Source organism: Megalobrama amblycephala, linkage group LG4 (genome assembly GCF_018812025.1).
Source record: "Megalobrama amblycephala isolate DHTTF-2021 linkage group LG4, ASM1881202v1, whole genome shotgun sequence".
Taxonomy (NCBI): domain Eukaryota; kingdom Metazoa; phylum Chordata; class Actinopteri; order Cypriniformes; family Xenocyprididae; genus Megalobrama; species Megalobrama amblycephala.
In genome coordinates this window covers 40,472,404-40,479,016 of record NC_063047.1, presented here as the reverse complement: position 1 = coordinate 40,479,016, position 6,613 = coordinate 40,472,404, and the positions used below count along the sequence as shown (strand labels likewise).

Genomic DNA, 6,613 nt, shown 5'->3' with positions numbered 1-6,613 from the left:
AATAAAACAAAATGTTAAAATCGAAAGACTGCCCACATATAGACGGCATATTATGTAAATATTGAAGACAGATTTAGAAACAAAATATATATTTATATTGGTACTGTGATGAGAAATATACAACAACGTGGTAGGCCTATTTGCACAGTAACAACTAGTTTATATTATGCTTACATAACATGTAGAAAAGACTGGGACTAGTTGTCACAGAAGAGCTATATCTCAAAAATTATAAAGGTTTAAATCATAAGTCCAATTAGACTTAGGGCTTGCCACATGTGTTCTACTTGGATATAATTAATTAATTGTATAAAATTACAACATCTTTTGGCCCAAACGGATACATTTTATGATTTGCTTTCTCATGAATCATTATGTGATTCATAATTTATTTTTACTCTTTATATTTTGCTGAAAAGCCATTAAATAGCCTAAAACAGATGAATGGCAGGGTCAAAATATGACAACATGCCCCCAAAAGCATGTGTATTAAATAAACTGTACGATTTTTTCCTGAGCAACAACAGCTTTTTTGTGGTTGCGAGGTATATTGCCATACAAAAACTGAAATATTGAAAAAAATGAAATATTCCCTGGAGTAAAAATTAGGGCCACTCTCCCTATTTAAACTATATTATTCAAATAAATAAATAAATAAATAAAAAAACTAAAGTAGGCTACATAAAGCAATCTGTTGAGATTCATGCCCGACACTAAATAAGTCACATTACATTGTGAGGCTTTCACAGCAGTTTTCTTTCACACTACTAGTTAACATAAAAGAGCTTTGTATATAGAACAGTGTGTACTTACAGCTTGTATTGAGACCAAAAGAAATGGTGCATGAGAATTGGATTGATTTGTAAATGTACGCATCAGCTCTAAGTGCTTTTTGCCATGCATGTGCAAGCCACACAAGAATCAGTTCACTGAAAGAAGTGTGCAACAATTTCTACATTTAGAGAATGATGTTTTTAGTGCATCTGGGACTTATTTTGTTGACCATGTCTTTTATACCACAAATGAACTTTTCATATGAGCTTCAGGATACAATTCACACTCTGAGGGAGGAGAATGCGTACCTACATCACAAACTGAAAAACCTCACACAGACACTGCGAGAACTGAGGAAACTGCTTCTGGATCACTCGCATGGTGAGAATAATGCCTTAATAGGTGTTTGTATGCAGTTTTCTATTTTGTTTAAAGAATTTTTCTATCCATTTCTGTACTTTATTAAAAGAGTTTATATGTCCACAGTGTCTACTGTGAATCATGATAGTGCCAAGATACATGCATGGAATGAATGGATTAAAAATGGTAAGATGGCACCTTTTCAGCACTATTAATCTGAAAAGCTTTTTCACATTATGCTGCCATGTGTGATGAATTGTGTTTGCTGCTGTAGTGAATCAGTGCAGTAGTTATAATGTGCATTGTTAACATGAATATGTTCTTACAAACAAGTAAATGTAATATTATTACTTCCTGGCAACAGTAATTTGTTACAATTTTTATGTTACTTTTCCATTATTAAACGGATTACATGCCCAACACTGCTTGAGTCCATGTTATAGTATAGTCTGTAAATGTATCAAAGCAGACTGCTCCTCACATTATGTTGCAAACTGAGATACTGTATGGTGTTTTTCAGGTATCAGCGCAGAAAATCATCTCATGTTAGAACAAGCTTTCTGCTTACCAGATCTTCATGCCAGTGCTAATTTATATTTTCCACAGGACATTCTTCTTGTTCTGTCAGGTCTCACTTGGATTGGGATACTTTTCTTGTAGATATGGACATAATATGCAGATCTAACATTCATCAGGAAAGCTCAGGCTATAATTCAAATGTGTAAATATTAACGTTAATAGTAAGGTTTAATTTGTTAACATTAGTTAACTAACATTAACAAACAATGCTTTCATAAATCTTAGTTAATATTAATTTCAACATTTACTAATAGATTTTTAAAACCATGTTGTATTTGTTAACAATAATTAATGCACTGTGAACAAGAACAAATTTATTTTATTAATGTTATATATGTTAACATATGAGACCTTATTGTGTTACCATATAAATAAATGAATACTGCTTTAACATTTTATATAATCGTCTCAATTAAATAGCAATGTCCTTGATTAGTCTGCTAACCTAGGCTTATTTTAATATGCTGACATTAATATCAACATTTTACATTGAGTCGATTTAGGTCACAGAACTTTGAGAAAGAATCAATAGCTTACTTGATTAATAATACTCATGAAGCTTGGTTATAAAATCATGTGAGGGTGAATAAATGAGATTTGCTTGTGAGAGAACTGCTCACACAAACACTTTCCCCCGGTTTTACAGACAAGGTTTAAGCCTAGACTAAAATGTATGTTGTGTACTTGCATTGACTTATCTTAAAATGTCAGTGTCATTGTTTTACCTCAAAATGCACACCAGTAATGTTTTTTTTTTTTTTTTCTGAAGCACATTTGTAAAAGCTACTTAAATGTCCTAATTGAACTAAAACCTGTCTGTGAAACCAGACCTTTGTTTATATTGAGCTGAGTGTGTCAGGAATCCAGACACAGCCCACAGCGTTACACTGTGAATAATGACTAAATATAAATAAATATACATAACACTCGATTATGTGAATTTGCTGTCTTTATTAGCTGATTTGATGGACAGATGTGGATTAAAGATCATCCATGGCAAGTCCCTCCGATTGAAAATGTAAATAAAGAATAAACCAGCTTGTTTTAGAGATATTTTCTCTGTTGATTCTGTTCAGCACATGAAGAGGTAGCTTCTCGCTGATAATTACTGTAGCAACATGAAATGATTTGGAGCAGACTTTGTGTGTTTGATGTTCCACACTGCAAATATCACATTAGCCAACAGAATTGGCCTTTGTTCAGTTAATTAAAATCACCCTCTTGCATAGATTAGAAATCAGGCTATTTGTTCTTAAATTTACATCTGATTGTGCTGAATTGATAAAAGAAATGAAGTCGATTTACATTTGCAAAGACTTGCTACAAATTGACTGAAAACCCATGGTAGTTGATAACTTTCTATTTATATTCCTAAAACTGCATATTGTAATATTTTTGTTTCTGCTATCTGACTGTTTACATTAAAACTTAAGATCAGATTGACATAACTTTACTGCAGTTGAAGGTAAAGTAAATATCAAAAATTGCCTATGGGTCAATGACGTGATGGGTAATTTTTTTGTCCAAAGGCCTTAATAATAATAAAAAAACAAAGATATGACATCCAAAGTATGTAAGGTAGTACACCTCAATCTCTTTTAATTATATTTTACATATAAAGGTATTTTAAAGATTATGAAGTGTCAAAAGATCATTCGGTTTAACCGTCCAAAGGCAAATACAGCCATTTCATTAGTGATTAAAATATCTTAAAGTGTAATAAATGTATATATTTTATATTCTGGCATAATTTTATAACATCATATATCAACATAGTGCAAAATGGTATTAAAATTATGTGTAGAAGTCATTGCTTTGTTATGAGAAAGAATGTCCAGAAAAATTAATTTCATCGATGTCATTCGGAGTAACCAATATAAAGGGACCATTTTGAATCAAATCATGTGGTCATATCATGTGACAGGATGTGACATCATTCAGACACCTGCAAAGGACCACATGGTCATGAAGCAAAGTAACTAAATCTCTCTTAACTATTTGAAAACTTCATGTTTCAAAATTCATGTCCCAAAACAGGTCATTTGGTACAACCGCTATAACACTAGATAGCAAGCTAACTAACTAAAACTGAAATTTTTGGTTAAACCGAATGACTTTTTTGGTGACAAATTTTGTCCATCTTGTAAAAAATGACAAAAGCAGAGTTAATTGATTATAAAAACCACATAATCTCATTGTTAACATTTTAATAAAACTTCAAAATGAATTATGTCTCCATTATGTTTTTTCACACTTTTAAAAACCTTATTCGTAAATGACCCCTATACTGAAACACAATTTAATGTTAATGTTAATTTTTATTTTTATTTTTTCCCACCAGCTCTAATATGGAAAAGTATGTTTGGAAAAGTATGTTTGAATAAGCTAATTTTAAAGCATATGTGACCCTGGACCACAGTCATAAGTCAGATGGGTATATTTGTAGCAATAGCCAACAATACATTGTATAAAACAAGTGTATGTAACAAATCACTATTTTGAAGTAGATGGTATTTTAAGTGATTGATATTTTAATACTATAAATATAGCCTTTGGTATAATATAATTAATAATGCAACCCGACACACATACAGGTGTGAAATGATTTATGCCAATGTGTACAACAAAAGCTATTAGACTTGTGGACACCTTTTTTGAATAACCATTATGAGAGAATTGGAACACAATTGTTCTCATTTTTCTCAGACTGCATGTTTTAGTTTTTTATTTGTGGCCTCATTCATTTTGCACAGTGTCTGAACACATGCAGAGTGGTGCTTTAGTCCGCTCATATTGTTCCTGGCTGCGGTAGGGGTGGTGCTCTGCTCTCCAGGTTACGTGACAGAGCCCATCTGTGTGTATGTGTGTCTGCTGCTCCATAGTTAGATCAAGCCTGTTGCATTGATACACCAGAAGACACACGTTGGCAAACGCTCACTGACAGAGATGCTGCACTGAGGCTTAACACTTCTGCTCTGCATGGGTAAGTACAGTATTTTTGCCATTTTTAAAGTAAAGTAAGGCAAGGCAATTTATTTATAAGGCACAATTAAAAACAACAGCTAGTTGACCAAATAATTAGTAATTCCTTTTTTTTGGTAATACTTAGTAAGTACTTAGTGAGTTACCATGATCTTCACTTTAGAATTAATTATACATCATTCATGTTAATAATATGAACCTGTACATAGCAGTTAGTAGTCCTATGTGAGGTATGAAAAAAAAAGTTATTGATTAGCTATTTGACTAAGCACTATTACTTACTAATTCATTAATCAGAGTTTCTTGTTAGTTAATAGTAGTTACTAGAGTGTTATTATTGCGTTACTCATTTGTTACTGTGTAGTTATTCATTAATGATCATTTCTAAAGTGTTACCTAAGTAAAGTAACGCATTACTTTTAAAATATTACTTTTCTGTTCTCCCATTTATTGACTGACACCTCTCCTGTCCCCAAGTTGAGGGAAATTGGAAGTTGGTGCAGAGCCACATGTGTGTGCTATATGTAAACATGATGGTTTGAGTAGTTCTAGAACTGGCGTCTCCAATCCTGCTACTCGAGAGCTACCATGCTGGAGAATTTAGCTGTAGCCCTAATCAAACACACCTGAACCAGCTAATCAAGGTGTTCATGGTATATGGCTGCATCTGAAATTGCATATTTCTCTACTATACTATAGTAGGCGAAAAATAGTATGTGACAAAAGAAGTGTGTCTGAATTCACAGTATTCATAAAAGAGTATAGGCAAAAAGACCTACTTCTTCTGGCGAGATTCTGAAGCGTACATACGATGGACACTTTACTATCCCATGAGAGGATTTGTGAATGTGAAGCAACATAACTGACGCTGGTAGGTGAGATGATAAGGGCAACATGGATGAATGTAATATGAATACATACACATTCAAACTATATAGAACATACTTTTTAGCGGTCGTGAAGTAATTACTTATTCAAAATAAGTACCTGCTCAAGAGAGGGCCATTTTGGATGAAGCCTAACAGTGTTGGAGCAGGGTAGCCCATCAGGAGCAGGGTTGGCTACCCCTGTTCTAGACTAAATGTGAGCATACATTTACTCATCTCACTGGCACAAAACAGATTCAGTATTCCTAAATATGAATAAAAACAGTGAAATGCAAACCTGCTATAATTAAATGTTAAAGGGATAGTTCACCCAAAAATGAAAATTTGATGTTTATCTGCTTACCCCCCGGGCATCCAAGATGTAGGTGAATTTGTTTCTTCAGTAGAACACAAATGATGATTTTTAACTCCAACCGTTGCCGTCTGTCAGCCGTATAATGTGGGACAATGGGAGCTTCTTTTATAAGAGTATAAATAAAACTTGCTTTGTTGTCAGAGCGTGATCAGACCTCACTAAGCGAATGCTGTACGCAGTTGGACATAGTGGTGTATTAGAGGTAAAAAATGATATAAATACTGTTCAGTTTCTCACACAAACCGATCGTTTCGTGTCTTAGGACATCAATGTGTCGTCATGAGCCGCAGGGTTTAATTTGGATTTGTCTAAGCAAGTTTTATTTACTCTTATTAAAGAAGTTCCCATTGACACGCATTATACGGCTGACAGACAGCAACAGTTGGAGTTAAAAATCATCATTTGTGTTCTACTGAAGAAACAAAGTCACCTACATCTTGGATGTGCTGGGGGTAAGCAGATAAACATCAAATTTTCATTTTTGGGTGAACTATCCCTTTAAAGGCACAATAAGATTTTTGGATTAAATTATCCAAAAACCACAAGAACAATGTTGTATATTTTGTTGACTTGTGTACTTAGACTATCCCAAATGTTTCCAAGAATGTTTACATTCAGAGAAATAAGCAATTTTAACCAGGACACGAACTGTGTCCGTGTGTCGCATAATGACATC

The 6,613-nt window shown here is 33.5% G+C and overlaps 1 long non-coding RNA gene across 1 annotated transcript; it reads left to right on the top strand.

Annotated features, from left to right (window-relative positions):
- The first annotated feature begins 4 nt into the window (after positions 1-4).
- LOC125267557 lies at positions 5-2,000 on the top strand. The gene is made up of 3 exons (XR_007184693.1): positions 5-1,155; positions 1,261-1,320; positions 1,655-2,000. It is a non-coding gene; the product is annotated as an uncharacterized LOC125267557 (long non-coding RNA).
- Positions 2,001-6,613: the final 4,613 nt, after the last annotated feature.